This window comes from Rattus norvegicus, chromosome 15 (genome assembly GCF_021556685.1).
Source record: "Rattus norvegicus strain SHRSP/BbbUtx chromosome 15, alternate assembly SHRSP_T2T, whole genome shotgun sequence".
Lineage (NCBI taxonomy): Eukaryota > Metazoa > Chordata > Mammalia > Rodentia > Muridae > Rattus > Rattus norvegicus.
The window spans coordinates 5,639,739-5,657,777 of record NC_141548.1 but is presented as its reverse complement, the minus strand read 5'-3'; the positions used below and the strand labels follow the sequence as shown (position 1 = coordinate 5,657,777).

General features: G+C 41.7%; 1 pseudogene; it reads right to left on the bottom strand.

Annotated features, from left to right (window-relative positions):
- Nucleotides 1–6,552: 6,552 nt before the first annotated feature.
- Nucleotides 6,553–6,852, bottom strand: LOC148000712 (small integral membrane protein 14 pseudogene; annotated as a pseudogene).
- Between the last annotated feature and the right edge of the window lie 11,187 nt (nucleotides 6,853–18,039).

Here is an 18,039-nt window from a genome sequence, read left to right as displayed (position 1 = left end):
CAAATATCCAAACTCCTGACTGATAGGTAAGAGCTTGGAGGCCTCTACTGGGGAAATTGACTTTATAGAGATTAAGGAAGAAAGACATGGCTCAAAATACCTGCTGGTTTTTGTGGACATTTCTTCCTGGATAGACGGATAGAGATACTAGAAGAGATTTTCCCAGGTTTGGAGCACCTAAGGTAATAGGACCAGATAATGGGCCTGCCTTCATATTTCAGAAATGTCAGGGACTAACTAAGATCTTGGGGACTAATTGGAAGCTTCATTATGCATATCATCCCCAGAGTTAAGGGCAGGTAGAAAGGATACATAGAACTCTAAATTAGACCTTAACTAAATTAGCCTTAGAGACTGGTGGGCCTGGATGACGATCCTTCCCTTTGCCCTGCATTAGATGTATATGGCATTCTAGCCCCCATTGTATCCAGCCTACAGTTGGCAGCGATTACAGAACTGAAAAATGATAATTTAATATTTAAGGTCAGCGCTACCCAATAGGCTCATGACTATGTTTGCCCTAAATTATGTGCCCTAAAAACCCTGGCAGTCCCCTACATTGGGGAAATGATCCTTCAGAGGACCGTGAAGTTAGGGTTTTACTGCTGAGAACATATAGCAAACCAAAGTGAGTCTTATGAAGGACAACATTTAATTGGGGCTGGCTTATAGGTTCAGATGTTTAGTCCATTATCATTAAAGTGGGGGCGTGTCAACCTCTAAGCAGGTATGGCACAGCAGGAGTTGTGAGTTCTACATCTCCATCAGAAGGCTGCTAGCAGAATACTAACACTCAGGCCTTTCTCTGACCCCAGATATCTTAATCAAGCAACTGGCTTTTGAAAATGCTAATACAGTAGAGAAACACTGTCTCAAAAACCAACCAACCAACCAAACCAACAAAGACAAATTAAAAACAGCAGCAAAGGGGTTGGGGATTTAGCTCAGTGGTAGAGCACTTGCCTAACAAGCGTAAGGCCCTAGATATGGTTCTCAGCTCTGAAAAAAAAAAAGACAAAATAAAAACAGGAGCAGCAGCAACAATAACAACAGCAAACGAAAGAAAGAAAACACCAATGCATACTCTTATGTGACCTTACCTCCAAGTTATTTCTGAATTGTAAATTAAAATGCCTATAGTCAAAAGCTGTGCAGAATTAAGACAGGTGTTCCCTGGGGTTCCAGCTTGGGGGTGGGAGACCATGACAGACGGGGTAGAAAGAAGAACGTAAATAGAGGAGAAGCCACCAGGAGGTAAAAATCTTTAAATAATGGCCGTGTGAGTGGGCTAATTGGAGTGAAAAGCATCCCAGACAAAACCATGGCAAATTATATAACAGAATTATTGGAAAAATATGCATAATAGTATAGAGGATAGCTATCTGCCCAGCTCTTGTGCTAATTAAGGATTATCATAGATATAAAGCTAGTGTGAATCTTTTATCCAGAAACTAACTGGGCAAAGGATGGGCAGAAATCCATGGTTGGGATCAAATATTTTCTACACACAAAACCAGATTCAGCACCTAGAATTACAATCTTCCCAACCCCAGATAACTACAGACCAGCATAGAAACACAACCAGTAACAGCCAGGGCATTCAAATCTCTATTAGAGCCCATCAACACTATGACAGAAGGCCCTGAATATGTCAACATGACTGAAGAACAATAATAAAAAAAGACTGTAAAACAGCATTTGCACATATGGGAGAGGCCTTTAAAGAGAAAGTAAAGAAATGTGTGAAAACAATAACTGTGGAAGGAAATGAATAAAGAAATCCTAAACAGAGAGATGTGGATGAGTAAAATGTAGGAACTCAAATAGTCTCTCAGAGGCAGACCTTAATAACAGACTCCAACAGATGGAATAGAGAACCTCAGGCATTGAAGAGATGATAGAAGGAATGGATACGTAGATAGAGGAAATCTTAAATCCAAAGGGAGGAAAAGAGTGGAGGGGGAAAGGAATAAAGGAAAAGCAAAGGAAGAAAGGAAGGAAGGAAGGAGGGAGGGAGGGTAGGAAGGAAGGAAGTCAATCCTGGAAGAAAACATCCAAGAAATAGACAGGATTTTTCTGCAAAATAACAAATATAATAATGATAAACACAATAAAGTATATAGGAAGGATGAAAATAAACTTGGGTCAAAGGCAAATAAAACAGAAAACAAAAACAAAAACCAACCAACAAACAAACAAGCAAAAATTCTCAACAAAATCATAAAAGAAAATGTCCTTAACTTAAACAAGAGACTTATCAAAGTAAAAGGAGCACACAGTATGAAATAGACTGGAGTGGAAAAGAAATTCTCCTGGGCATATATTACCTAAGACAGTAAAGATGGAGAACAAATAAGTGTAATAAAAGCTGCAAGGGTAAAAGTACTGGTAACATACAAAGTCAGTCCTCCTATGAGAATCACACATTACTTCTCGCTAGAGACTCTAAAAGCCAGAAGAGCCTGGATAGATGCACCGAAGACTAAGAGACGAGACTAATAAAGTTGGATTTTAGTTGACCCAAGGGCCTCTCTTCTTTTATCACATACAACATTATTAGATACTTCCTAAAATTGCCTTCAGAGCTTCTTTGAGGAAGCCTGAGGAGCTTAAGACCTCTGATAAAGTATTTTGTACAAAAGGACCTGCTTGCTTTTTCCTTATTTCTACTACAGCAGGATGGAGGCAAAGTTTTTTGCAAACTACTTTTAATAAGTAGCCCACATCATAGTTAATGGAAGAGAAAAGTTATTAGGATATGGGGAAGAGGACCTGTTCAGCAATAATTCTTCAGGAACGAGCTTGTTTTTCTTTGGCAGCAGTTCAGGACAACAGCAAGCAGCAAACCTGACTCCGGAGGGGATTTCACAGGGGAGGAAAGCAGGAGTGAGGTGGAAACATTGTGGCAGCGGCTGTGCAGACTCAGGCGCTCCTCCTCAAGCTGCAACAAGGCACCCTGTGCTCTGAAGCACAGCAGCTTAGCCAGTTAGCTGGAGACCTGGCTCTCCCACTGCCTGCCTTACCTGGAATCCGCACAGAATACAAGAGGACAAACAACTGTGCCCAAGCCGAGCAGGCAGCGAAAAAGCGCCTGTGAAGGACCCGCAGGCACCGCCTTAGTCAGCTTCATCGGAGCAGAGAGTCTAAAGGCTTTTCCTCCTTCAAGCATGGCACCCCAGCCCATTTTCTTTCATTCCCTGCCTTTATTTTGATGGCTTCTACTTCCCTTCATAAGTTTGTCGTTTAGTTTCTTTTCTCTCTTTTTTGTTTCTTTGTTACTTTCTTTCTATCAACTAATATAAAGGACCAGCAATTTGATATTTCTAACCTAATATTTGTTGTGGTTTATGCCGTACATATTTGCACATTAAAATTCTTTTTTCTTGCATTTGCCACACTTTAATCGGACTCGTTAGCTTAGCTCAATTTCAGTTCTTGGGTTTTCTGAGGTAAGTGAATGTTGGGTGACCTCATTCCCAACTCCTGATCCTTGTGCCTCTAAAGTCAAATGCTTATGAATTTTCAAAGTTTTCTTTGCCTGTGGATATGTGTGTGTCTGTGCACATATGTGCCACATATTCAGTCCATGTTTGTACCATGGGTCCCAGGTATTGAACTCAGATAATCATACTAGTGTAGCAAGTTCTTTTACCTGCTAAGGACCTTGCTGCTATTGCACAAGTGTGTGTGTGTCTAATTTTCATATATGTATACACCATATATTGCGCCAATCTCTGCCTCTCAATACCATTGTCCTTCCTTTCCTCACCTCTTCTATCATTTCTTTTTATCCCTCTGGACAGTTTCTCTTTGTTCACATCAGTTTAAAATGTAGGAACACACACACACCGTTTGAAACCAAATTAAAATGAAAAAATAAAAACATGCAGTCTTTTTTATCAGTACTCCTTAGCAATAGCTTTTCTTTGATTTTTTATACATTTGATATATAATAATTAATGGGCAATCAGCTTGAAAATTTTCCTTAATGATTATATCCTTGGAATTTTCATAAATGTTTTATAAATGTTATTATACTATCTGCAGATAAAAATGTCAACTTTTAATTCCTACTAGTGACAGGCCTTAAATTATCACCTTCCTCCATTCTGACCACCGCAGTCTGCTGTCTATAAGGGTGATCACCACTTAGTGCTCAATGAAAGGGGAACAGAAGAGTGGACTTGTTCTGACCCCTTCTGGCCAGTAGCCCTTAGGTGTTTGTCCTGAAGAAATGAGGATATAGATTGCTAGGTATGGGGTGCCACCTTGTGGAAGTGAGAATTTAGTGCACCTGAGTGAGGTCTTCTCACAATTGCCTTGGCTGGAGGAGAGGTGAATCATCCCAGTCACAAGCACTCCTCTCTCAAAAGAAACCCAACCTCAGCTTCAAAGGAAACGGACACTTAATTTCCAGTGAGATTCGTGCACATCCCTCACTCTGGCATAAGTCCAAAGGACTTTCAGAAAAATGAAAGGGCACTTAGCGCCATTAGAAAATTCATGCCAGAGTCTTCTGTCTAGTCCAATTGAACAATGCCTCGAAATACCCAGCTACAAGTTGTTAATCTATACGCCATGCCGTGAACCATCTAAGGTGATAGCATATTCATAACGCCCTAGTAGGCACTTAATTGCTTTTTTGTGGATTTAGGACACAAAGAAGAAAGTGCCTTTCATGGTGGTGGTCCACTGTTAGTTCAAGAGTTCAAGCAGGAGGGCAGAGGCAGGGAGTAGAACATCCTTGTTTACATAGATAGTTCCATGCTAAATACAAACAAAAAGATCTTCGATTACAAAATACAAAACTCAAAATGAACATGTCATTGCAGATGTGTGTCCCTTCTGAGCGCATAGGTTAAGATCAAACTTTATCATGCCAAGAGAACACTCATGAGAAAATTACTGGAGACACCAGGCAGATTAGAATAGAAGTAATGGTTCTGGAGAGGTGGTTCCACAGTTAATACTGGCTACTGTTCCAGAGGTCGGAGTTCAATTCCCAGTAACCACACAGTGGCTCACAACCATCTATAGTGAGATCTGGCGCCCTCTTCTGGCCTGCAAGCATGCATGCAGGCAGAATGCGGTATATGTCATAAATCTTAAACAAACTAAAATAAAAGTAAATAGGTTTGGAAAGCTCTGTGTGTTTTATGTAAAAAGTGCAACTACATCTACTGCTATCCTGCATAGATATCCAGTGGCCTGCGGTGTCCTTCTATTTCTGATCGTTTACTCACCACTTCAATATCTGAGACCAGTGTCACTTATGATATACTTCATCTAAGTTATAATGCACCATTGTCACTCAAGCCTGGAAATATTAACCCTTTGAAGGAATGTATAAAGAGTTTTAGTCAGTATGTTGTCACAGGATCTGTCAGGGGTTGGAGAGATGGTTCAGAGATTAAGAGTACCAACTGCTCTCCCAGAGATCCTGAGTTCAAATCTCAACAACCACATGGCTACCTACAGCCATCTGCAATGGGACCTGACGCCCTCTTCTGGTGTGTTTGAAGATAGCTACAATATACTCACACAAGTAAAAAGTATGAAAAAAAAAAAAAAGGAAAAACGGGACCTCTCAGTATAATCTGGCAGAACTAAACATCATGGACTTGCTGGGTGAAACAGGGTGGCCTTGATCCTACAGGAATCTACCTACTTCTTTATCCCAAGTACTGAAATTGGCACTTTGAGTCACTATGCCCAGTTGTGAAGAGTCCTTTCATGGTCGTGCTGAGCAACTTTGCTTATCATTTCCCAACAGCCACTTCTTTCTATGTAAATGAGACCATTTCTGTAGTGTCTGGTTTCAGGTGAATTCTGATTGGCTGTGTGATTCTGACATTTTTGTGGCTCCAGTTGACTAAAGAGGAACCCATCCATGGTTTTCTAGGTCTCTGAGTGTTTTACCTCTTTTAAAAATATTAATCAATCATGTTTATTTAAAGTATTACCATCAGAAATTTTTAATGGTAATTAAAAAAAAATCAGTAAACAACCAAATCGATTTTCCTATTCTAGCCATATAAGCCAGCTGGACTTTGTAAGGAAAATGATCTAAAGTATCAGTGCCAAGGACTACAGAAAACTGCCACCCATAGGTAAACTGCCACAGTAAAGTGACTACGGCATGGCTCTGTCACTCATACCAGACAACCAGAATATACCTTATGAAAAGAATTAAAATCTATCCAAACCACTTAAAATACTTAAATGCAGAAACCTTAATTTTCCTTCAGTTGGGCCAGAAACCACCACAGACGCTATGGTCAGGGTTCCAGGGAGAACGAGTGGAAAGTTTAAGCTTAGGCCAACCAACACAGCCCTCGATTTTTCAAAGAAATCATTTACTGGGGTATACTGTAAACAAGGACTGTGGCAACACAGGAAACAAAGGCAGTTGGCAAGTGAAACTTCTAGAAGCTCATGAAAACAATACCATCCACACTGCAGACGGAAAAGGAGAGACAGGTAATGCCATGTTCTCTTCAGTCGTTCGGTCGTGCAGGGCATCAAACAATCGCTGTTTCCCACACCAGGATGTTAGCCCACAGGAGGGGCTGGCGGGACCTGTCCACTGTGAGGACTGGAGGGCTTTCCAGGAAGGCTGAAGCCTCTCAGGTTAGGAGGCCTCAGTAGAAAGAGGAGCACAGTGATCACCATCCAGGCCATCAAGATCACAGTGATGCTGATGCCACTGTCGCCTGAGGGCCCTGGCAATTCCCGAAGGCATTCTGTGTTGGTGCAATAGGACTGGGACTGCCGGAGCAGATTGATGAATTTTCTCATAGCGCGTTCATGAGAGCAAATACATTCACAGGGATCAAATCCCCCTTCAACCATGGTTGGTTACCAGCTTGTTTTTACTCAACTCTTTAAAGCCACCCATACAAGTGGTGGTGGGGACGGTGGTGGCCTGGAGTGTTCTGGATGCCCCTGTCGCTGCCACTGCTGCTGCTGGCTGCCACCCTCCTCCCCTCCAGATTAGATAGACCATGTCACTATTAGCCACTAGACCCAGATCTGTGTTTTGCCTTTTGTATGGGTGGATGCATCACGAGGTTGTCAAGTGTGGGCAGAATCTGGGAGACAGCTTTGCCTATCGAGGTTGGTGTTAGTCTTTGTATGGTTACCAGGGACCAATTCCAGATCCTCTGGAAGAACAATAAGTGATTTCAACTGCTGTGATATCTTCCCTGCCCCTTCCTCCATACCTTGATCTTTCTTTTTCTCCCCCCCCCTACCCCCGGAGCTGGGGACCGAACCCAGGGCTTTGCGGTTGCCAGGCAACCGCTCTTCCACTGAGCTAAATCCCCAGCCCCATACTTTGATCTTTCTGTAGTCTCTCTGACTCCATCTGCCATAATGAACACTTCATCTCATAAAGCACGGTGGACAATAGCTACTGTGAAAAATACCATAAGTTGACAGAGCCTCCATTTTCACATAAATATATAAACACATAAATACACATACCTACCTAAAGAAACACAGAGACACACATAAACACACGCACAGAACACACAAAGACACACACAGCCCAAGTCATCATATTCTTTAGTAATTCTGTCCAGAGCAGAGCAGTTATAGATAGAAGAAAGTACAATTCCCAGCAATTTCAACTGAATATCATGTAATGCATATTTATGAAATACATATTTCACAGTATTTTAGGATTAGAGTACATTATACTATCTATCCTTTATTTTCAAAAGTATCGAAAGTTAGGAAGAGAATTCCAGCCTAGTATCAGACTTGTGTCCATCAGAGTCAGAACAGGTTGCTGTTTGAAACTTTCTTTTATTACAACTGTTTCCTAATGTCACATAGGAAAACCGGCTTCAGCCAGAAATGCCTTTAGCTACCACATGCATCTGAATCTCACCCTGGGAAAACCATGAGAAGCCATGAGAGAATGTGTGTGGCTCTTTGATGTCCAGCTTTCCTGTAGGTCTCTTCTGGCTTGCACGGACACCACTCCTTGATTCCTCCCTCTAAATGGCCGTGCAACCTTCTTGCCTTGCTCTGCTGCTGGTCACTGACAATTTGAGGAAGGTAAAAATTGCCTAGTGTGTTAGTGAAGCAGGCCTTTGAATGTCGCTCTGAGGGGTTTTGGGGAGAGAATCGACATAAAACTCACTCTGAATGGTGGTAACACCATAACTCACAGGCCAGGTGCCTGCACTAAATGGCACAGAGAGGAAGCTAAGAGCTAAAATTTCCCTATTTCTGCTCCCTGCTCCATCCACATGGAAAGAGTCTCATTCACATCCTGCCAGCCAGTCCACTTCTACCAACTGCACCTCTCACGGCTGCACTCACCCCTTCTAGGATGGAGTCTGTGCTTCCCGACTCTGAGCCAATGGAACCCTCCTTTCTTAAAATGCTTCTGTGACAGAATGGGAAACACGACCAGTGCAGTCACTGCTTCGTTCTGCCCTTTGCAGTCTCCTCCCGACTGGTTCCCTCACAGCCTTTCCAGTCCAATGTGTCTCCAAGAAAACAGGCTAAAGATTTCACCTTAATTCTCCTTTGACTTGTCTCCGGTAAGAGCCTTTTGCTACATCAGCCCAGGTAGACAAGTGAAAGAGGAAAAAGAGAAGAGAAGACAGTAGATGGTCTAGGCAAGGGATAACTGAAGTTCTCCTTGTAACACAAGCTACTTCCCAAGATATTACCACTAATCCAGTTTCTGTGTCAATATGGCCCCCAAAATCTAATCACCTATCATTAGAGCACATTTGCTGACACACTTTTATTGCAGTTCAATTTCTATTGCATGCCTTTTGAAAACACATCTAGGGGCTGGGGATTTGGCTCAGTGGTAGAGCGCTTGCCTAGGAAGCGCAAGGCCCTGGGTTCGGTCCCCAGCTCCGAAAAAAAGAAAAGTAAAAAAAAAAAAAAAAGAAAGAAAAGAAAGAAAACACATCTAAAAGTGGGGTGGGCTTTTCCAGCTAGATTCATGACCTTTTCTCTCCCACTCAGCACCCATACTCAAATCACCTGCGGACATCTCGTTTCCTAAACACAGGTGTGGCTGTCTCTTTTACTTTTCCCCATGGGATAGTTTAGTTAGAATGATCTTACCGCACCAGCCCATCAATGACTGGCTTTCTAGCTTTAATGACTTAGGAAAATTTCTGTTTGTTGATAATGGAAATCGCCCACTGTATAAAGTCATTTGCTCCTGCTCTCAAACAGAGGAAAAGAAAGAGAGAAAAGGTCTGCCTGCTGGGCATACTCAAGGTAGGTCAAGGCCTGTTGGCAGATTTTTCAGCCTGAGGTATGGAACCATAAGAGAAGGTGTACTTGAGGCTTAAATTTCTATTGACCTTGGTGGAAAAAAACGGAGAAGTTTGGGGAACGGGAACGAATGCATTGTTTATTTTAACAATTTGTTTCTGTTAGCTTGTGGTTATGCTTCCCACAGTACTACAGTAAAACAGGGCTTTGAGAAATATGCTCGTTGTTGCCTTGTACCCACCAGCATTCCTTTCATAACTGTGTCTTTCCTCTTCTTTTGGCCTTTCATATTCTGATCCTCATCTGCCCCTCAGAGGACCTTTCCACTTCCTACCACTCAGTCCACCAAAGTAGGGCCATGCCGTTTCAGGAAACTGGAATTTCTGAAAAGCCCATTGAATCTGGAAAGCAATATACCCCAGGATATGTCCTGTAGGTCAGAGTAAGATGTTGCAAAAAGAGGAAAACTGACTGACCTCCCACTTTGTGCTTTCAAAAAGAACAAATACTTCAAAAACTTAGTTTCTCCCTCCTCCCCATTACAGAATCTGATTTCAGCCCTGCACACTGTGCTCTCCTGGATCCATGGATGCTAAGCTGCAGGTTCTGGAGATGCCAACCCCTCAATGTCTGCTCAACTCAGTCCATTCATTCTCAGTTCCTGGAGTGATTGCGTCCACCGACCCATACGCCCATCGCCAATCGAGAGTATTCCACGCAGCAGATCGAGTTCCAGCAAGCAGAAGGAATCTTCACTCACAGAACACATTGCGGACCTTACCTGACACGCTGGACAGAACTAAGAGGTTAGTGAGAAACAAGTGTGTGTGAATACCATCCTATGTCGCCATCTTCTGGGCACATACAGAATTACATCCTATTACCTTACTTGGGAGTCCGAGGCTTCCTTCTACCCTCTCAAGTTCAAGTCACAGATGCAGATATTCACAGCCAACCACTGGACTAAGCCTGGGGACCACAATGAAAGAGTTAGGGGAAAGCCTGAAGGAGATGAAGGGTTTGGAACTCAATATGAAGAACAACAATATCAATTAACTGGAGCCTTCAGAGCTCCTCGGGACTAAACTACCAACTAAAGAGGATACATGGTCCTGGCCATGGCTCCTGATACATAAAGTGTAGAGCATGTGTAGCAACAACTGGCTCATCTGACATCTATGGGAAGGGAGACAACTGGCCCTGTAGAAACTTGATGTCCCAGAGAAGGGGGATGCTAGAGGGGTGAAGTGGAAGTGGATGGGTAGATGGAGGAGTGCCCTCTTAGAAACAAAGAGGACTGGGAGGGTATGGGGGTTCAAAGTGGAGAGATCAATGATGGGGATGACATTTGAAATGTAAACAAATAAAATGACTAGTGTATAATAGATGGTAACAGACGTCTCCATAAGGACTAGATATTCATTATCTGTAGCAGGTTCATTGAAAGTCAAACTCCATAATTGTTGTGACTTACTTATTATTGAAATTTCACATAGATGAACCCAAGCAACATTTTAACTTTTCTCCTTGAACCTATAATAAATCATTAGTTACCTTTATAAAACAATTTAAAAAGCAATTAGGGTTTCTACTCTCTTAGGCTTCGATACAGTGCCTCATTTTAGCTGTCCCTCTCTATGTTCCCTCCATTGCTGCCTCGCCCTGTCTCTTCACATTTCACATTCCTATCCCTGACAGTGTCCCTCAGCAATCCATGAGTGAACTTGTACTTCCCTAAATGAGGACAGTCTGGCCCACGTCCCTAGACCCTCACACTAAACTGATCATACAGTCACACAGATTGAAGAATCAACAGCTAACATCCACATTTAAGTGAATATGTATCCCATTTGTCTTTTTCAGCTTGGATTACCGCATCCAGAATGACTTTTACTAGATCCATTCATTGTCCTGCATAGTGCATGCTTCCTTTTTGCCTTTTGTATTGTTAAGCAGCAATGCAGTCTGTAAATGCACCACGTTTTCTTTATGCATTCATCCGTTAAGGGACAACTTAAATATTTCCAAATTCTAAGTATTACAAACGAGCTTCACTGAACATGGTTGAGCAAAGGTCTGTATTCTACGATGAATCAACATCTGGACATGAGACCTGGAGTTGTATCTTAAGGAACAACAATTTTCACCTTCCTGAAGAACCATCATACTGATCTCCGAAGTTGCTGTAGAAGTTTGCCTTTCCACCAGGAGAATATGAATGTTCCCCTTGCTCCATAACCCAGTCAGCTTGAGTTATCACACGTGTTATTAACCTTAGTCATACTGACAAATATGAAAAGTGATCTCAGAGTAATTTTAATTTGCATTTGTCTGATGTACTAGGATGTTGAATATTTCTTATGAATTTCTCAGTCATTTAAGTTTCTTCTATTATGAATGTTATGCTTAGATAAGTAGCACATTTTAATTATTTTTCTTGAAATATAGTGTTTTAGTTTTTCAAATACATTTTTTTTTATTTTTTTGTATTTTTTTTTATTAACTTGAGTATTTCTTATATACATTTCGAGTGTTATTCCCTTTCCCGGTTTCCGGGCAAACATCCCCTTCCCCCCTCCCCTTCCTTATGGGTGTTCCCCTCCCAACCCTCCCCCCATTGCCGCCATCCCCCCATAGACTAGTTCACTGGGGGTTCAGTCTTAGCAGGACCCAGGGCTTCCCCTTCCACTGGTGCTCTTACTAGGATATTCATTGCTACCTATGGGGTCAGAGTCCAGGGTCAGTCCATGTATAGTCTTTAGGTAGTGGCTTAGTCCCTGGAAGCTCTGGTTGCTTGGCATTGTTGTACTTTTGGGGTCTCGAGCCCCTTCAAGCTCTTCCAGTTCTTTCTCTGATTCCTTCAATAGGGGACCTATTCTCAGTTCAGTGGTTTGCTGCTGGCATTCGCCTCTATATTTGCTGTATTCTGGCTGTGTCTCTCAGGAGCGATCTACATCCGGCTCCTGTCGGTCTGCACTTCTTTTCTTCATCCATCTTGTCTAATTGGGTGGCTGTATATATATGGGCCACATGTGGGGCAGGCTCTGAATGGGTGTTCCTTCAGTCTCTGTTTTAATCTTTGCCTCTCCCTTCCCTGCCAAGGGTATTCTTTTTCCTCATTTAAAGAAGGAGTGAAGCATTCACATTTTGATCATCCGTCTTGAGTTTCGTTTGTTCTAGGGATCTAGGGTAATTCAAGCATTTGGGCTAATAGCCACTTATCAATGAGTGCATACCATGTATGTCTTTCTGTGATTGGGTTAGCTCACTCAGGATGATATTTTCCAGTTCCAACCATTTGCCTACGAATTTCATAAACTCGTTGTTTTTGATAGCTGAGTAATATTCCATTGTGTAGATGTACCACATTTTCTGTATCCATTCCTCTGTTGAAGGGCATCTGGGTTCTTTCCAGTTTCTGGCTATTATAAAGAAGGCTGCGATGAACATAGTGGAGCACGTGTCTCTTTTATATGTTGAGGCATCTTTTGGGTATATGCCCAAGAGAGGTATAGCTGGATCCTCAGGCAGTTCAATGTCCAATTTTCTGAGGAACCTCCAGACTGATTTCCAGAATGGTTTTACCAGTCTGCAATCCCACCAACAATGGAGGAGTGTTCCTCTTTCTCCACATCCTCGCCAGCATCTGCTGTCACCTGAGTTTTTGTTCTTAGCCAATCGCACTGGTGTGAGGTGAAATCTCAGGGTTGTTTTGATTTGCATTTCCCTTATGACTAAAGATGTTGAACATTTCTTTAGGTGTTTCTCAGCCATTCGGCATTCCTCAGCTGTGAATTCTTTGTTTAGCTCTGAACCCCATTTTTTAATAGGGTTATTTGTTTCCCTGCGGTCTAACTTCTTGAGTTCTTTGTATATTTTGGATATAAGGCCTCTATCTGTTGTAGGATTGGTAAAGATCTTTTCCCAATCTGTTGGTTGCCGTTTTGTCCTAACCACAGTGTCCTTTGCCTTACAGAAGCTTTGCAGTTTTATGAGATCCCATTTGTCGATTCTTGATCTTAGAGCATAAGCCATTGGTGTTTTGTTCAGGAAATTTTTTCCAGTGCCCATGTGTTCCAGATGCTGCCCTAGTTTTTCTTCTATTAGTTTGAGTGTGTCTGGTTTGATGTGGAGGTCCTTGATCCACTTGGACTTAAGCTTTGTACAGGGTGATAAGCATGGATCGATCTGCATTCTTCTACATGTTGCCCTCCAGTTGAACCAGCACCATTTGCTGAAAATGCTATCTTTTTTCCATTGGATGGTTTTGGCTCCTTTGTCAAAAATCAAGTGACCATAGGTGTGTGGGTTCATTTCTGGGTCTTCAATTCTATTCCATTGGTCTATCTGTCTGTCTCTGTACCAATACCATGCAGTTTTTATCACTATTGCTCTGAAATACTGCTTGAGTTCAGGGATAGTGATTCCCCCTGAAGTCCTTTTATTGTTGAGGATAGCTTTAGCTATCCTGGGTTTTTTGTTATTCCAGATGAATTTGCAAATTGTTCTGTCTAACTCTTTGAAGAATTGGATTGGTATTTTGATGGGGATTGCATTGAATCTGTAGATTGCTTTTGGTAAAATGGCCATTTTTACTATATTAATCCTGCCAATCCATGAGCATGGGAGATCTTTCCATCTTCTGAGGTCTTCTTCAATTTCTTTCCTCAGTGTCTTGACGTTCTTATTGTACAGATCTTTTACTTGCTTGGTTAAAGTCACACCGAGGTACTTTATATTATTTGGGTCTATTATGAAGGGTGTCGTTTCCCTAATTTCTTTCTCGGCTTGTTTCTCTTTTGTATAGAGGAAGGCAACTGATTTATTTGAGTTAATTTTATACCCAGCCACTTTGCTGAAGTTGTTTATCAGCTTTAGTAGTTCTCTGGTGGAACTTTTGGGATCACTTAAATATACTATCATGTCATCTGCAAATAGTGATATTTTGACCTCTTCTTTTCCGATCTGTATCCCTTTGATCTCCTTTTGTTGTCTGATTGCTCTGGCTAGAACTTCAAGAAATATATTGAATAAGTAGGGAGAGAGTGGGCAGCCTTGTCTAGTCCCTGATTTTAGTGGGATTGCTTCAAGTTTCTCTCCATTTAGTTTAATGTTAGCAACTGGTTTGCTGTATATGGCTTTTACTATGTTTAGGTATGGGCCTTGAATTCCTATTCTTTCCAGGACTTTTATCATGAAGGGGTGTTGAATTTTGTCAAATGCTTTCTCAGCATCTAATGAAATGATCATGTGGTTCTGTTCTTTCAGTTTGTTTATATAATGGATCACGTTGATGGTTTTCCGTATATTAAACCATCCCTGCATGCCTGGGATGAAGCCTACTTGATCATGGTGGATGATTGTTTTGATGTGCTCTTGGATTCGGTTTGCCAGAATTTTATTGAGTATTTTTGCGTCGATATTCATAAGGGAAATTGGTCTGAAGTTCTCTTTCTTTGTTGTGTCTTTGTGTGGTTTAGGTATAAGAGTAATTGTGGCTTCGTAGAAGGAATTCGGTAGGGCTCCATCTGTTTCAATTTTGTGGAATAGTTTGGATAATATTGGTATGAGGTCTTCTATGAAGGTTTGATAGAATTCTGCACTAAACCCGTCTGGACCTGGGCTCTTTTTGGTTGGGAGACCTTTAATGACTGCTTCTATTTCCTTAGGAGTTATGGGGTTGTTTAACTGGTTTATCTGTTCCTGATTTAACTTCGATACCTGGTATCTGTCTAGGAAATTGTCCATTTCCTGAAGATTTTCAAATTTTGTTGAATATAGGTTTTTATAGTAAGATCTGATGATTTTTTGAATTTCCTCCGAATCTGTAGTTATGTCTCCCTTTTCATTTCTGATTTTGTTAATTTGGACACACTCTCTGTGTCCTCTCGTTAGTCTGGCTAAGGGTTTATCTATCTTGTTGATTTTCTCAAAGAACCAACTTTTGGTTCTGTTGATTCTTTCTATGGTCCTTTTTGTTTCTACTTGGTTGATTTCAGCTCTGAGTTTGATTATTTCCTGCCTTCTACTCCTCCTGGGTGTATTTGCTTCTTTTTGTTCTAGAGCTTTTAGGTGTGCTGTCAAGCTGCTGACATATGCTCTTTCCTGTTTCTTTCTGCAGGCACTCAGCGCTATGAGTTTTCCTCTTAGCACAGCTTTCATTGTGTCCCATAAGTTTGGGTATGTTGTATCTTCATTTTCATTAAATTCTAAAAAGTTTTTAATTTCTTTCTTTATTTCTTCCTTGACCAGGTTATCATTGAGTAGAGCATTGTTCAATTTCCACGTATATGTGGGCATTCTTCCCTTATTGTTATTGAAGACCAGTTTTAGGCCGTGGTGGTCCGATAGCACGCATGGGATTATTTCTATCTTTCTGTACCTGTTGAGGCCCGTTTTTTGACCAATTATATGGTCAATTTTGGAGAAAGTACCATGAGGAGCTGAGAAGAAGGTATATCCTTTTGCTTTAGGATAGAATGTTCTATAAATATCCGTTAAGTCCATTTGGCTCATGACTTCTCTTAGTCTGTCGACATCACTGTTTAATTTCTGTTTCAATGATCTGTCCATTGATGAGAGTGGGGTGTTGAAATCTCCCACTATTATTGTGTGAGGTGCAATGTGTGTTTTGAGCTTTAGTAAGGTTTCTTTTACGTATGTAGGTGCCCTTGTATTTGGGGCATAGATATTTAGGATTGAGAGTTCATCTTGGTTGATTTTTCCTTTGATGAATATGAAGTGTCCTTCCTTATCTTTTTTGATGACTTTTAGTTGGAAATTGATTTTATTTGATATTAGAATGGCTACTCCAGCTTGCTTCTTCTGACCATTTGCTTGGAAAGTTGTTTTCCAGCCTTTCACTCTGAGGTAGTGTCTGTCTTTGTCTCTGAGGTGTGTTTCCTGTAGGCAGCAGAATGCAGGGTCCTCGTTGCGTATCCAGTTTGTTAATCTATGTCTTTTTATTGGGGAGTTGAGGCCATTGATATTGAGAGATATTAAGGAATAGTGATTATTGCTTCCCGTTATATTCATATTTGGAAGTGATGTTATGTTTGTGTGCTTTCATTCTCTTTGTTTTGTTGCCAAGACGATTAGTTTCTTGCTTCTTCTAGGGTATAGCTTGCCTCCTTATGTTGGGCTTTACTATTTATTATCCTTTGTAGTGCTGGATTTGTAGAAAGATATTGTGTAAATTTGGTTTTGTCATGGAATATCTTGGTTTCTCCATCAATGTTAATTGAGAGTTTTGCTGGATACAGTAACCTGGGCTGGCATTTGTGTTCTCTTAGGGTCTGTATGACATCAGTCCAGGATCTTCTGGCCTTCATAGTTTCTGGCGAGAAGTCTGGTGTGATTCTGATAGGTCTCCCTTTATATGTTACTTGACATTTTTCCCTTACTGCTTTTAATATTCTTTCTTTATTTTGTGCGTTTGGTGTTTTGACAATTATGTGACGGGAGGTGTTTCTTTTCTGGTCCAATCTATTTGGAGTTCTGTAGGCTTCTTGTATGTCTATGGGTATCTCTTTTTTTAGGTTAGGGAAGTTTTCTTCTATGATTTTGTTGAAGATATTTACTGGTCCTTTGAGCTGGGAGTCTTCACTCTCTTCTATACCTATTATCCTTAGGTTTGATCTTCTCATTGAGTCCTGGATTTCCTGTATGTTTTGGACCAGTAGCTTTTTCCGCTTTACATTATCTTTGACAGTTGAGTCAATGATTTCTATGGAATCTTCTGCTCCTGAGATTCTCTCTTCCATCTCTTGTATTCTGTTGGTGAAGCTTGTATCTACAGCTCCTTGTCTCTTCTTTTGGTTTTCTATATCCAGGGTTGTTTCCATGTGTTCTTTCTTGATTGCTTCTATTTCCATTTTTAATTCCTTCAACTGTTTGATTGTGTTTTCCTGGAATTCTTTCAGGGATTTTTGCGATTCCTCTCTGTAGGCTTTTACTTGTTTATTAATGTTTTCCTGTGCTTCCCTAAGTGTGTTCATGTCTTTCTTGAAGTCCTCTAGCATCATGATCAAATATGATTTTGAAACTAGATCTTGCTTTTCTGGTGTGTTTGGATATTCCATGTTTGTTTTGGTGGGAGAATTGGGCTCCGATGATGGCATGTAGTCTTGGTTTCTGTTGCTTGGGTTCCTGCGCTTGCCTCTCGCCATCAGATTATCTCTAGTGTTACTTTGTTCTGCTATTTCTGACAGTGGCTAGACTGTCCTATAAGCCTGTGTGTCAGGAGTGCTGTAGACCTGTTTTCCTCTCTTTCAGTCAGTTATGGGGACAGAGTGTTCTGCTTTCGGGCGTGTAGTTTTTCCTCTCTACAGGTCTTCAGCTGTTCCTGTGGGCCTGTGTCTTGAGTTCACCAGGCAGCTTTCTTGCAGCAGAAAATTTGGTCTTACCTGTGGTCCCGAGGCTCAGGTTTGCTCGTGGGGTGCTGCCCAGGGGCTCTCTGCAGCGGCAGCAACCAGGAAGACCTGTGCTGCCCCTTCCGGGAGCTTCAGCGCACCAGGGTTCCAGATGGTCTTTGGCTTTTTCCTCTGGCGTAAGAGATGTGTGTGCAGGGAGCAGTCTCTTCTGGTTTCCCAGGCTTGTCTGCCTCTCTGAAGGTTTAGCTCTCCCTCCCACGGGATTTGGGTGCAGAGAACTGTTTATCCGGTCTGTTTCCTTCAGGGTCCGGCGGTGTCTCTGGCAGGGGTCCTGCTGCTCCCCCACGGGAGCCCAGAGGCCTTATACAGTTTCCTCTTGGGCCAGGGATGTGGGCAGGGGTGAGCAGTGTTGGTG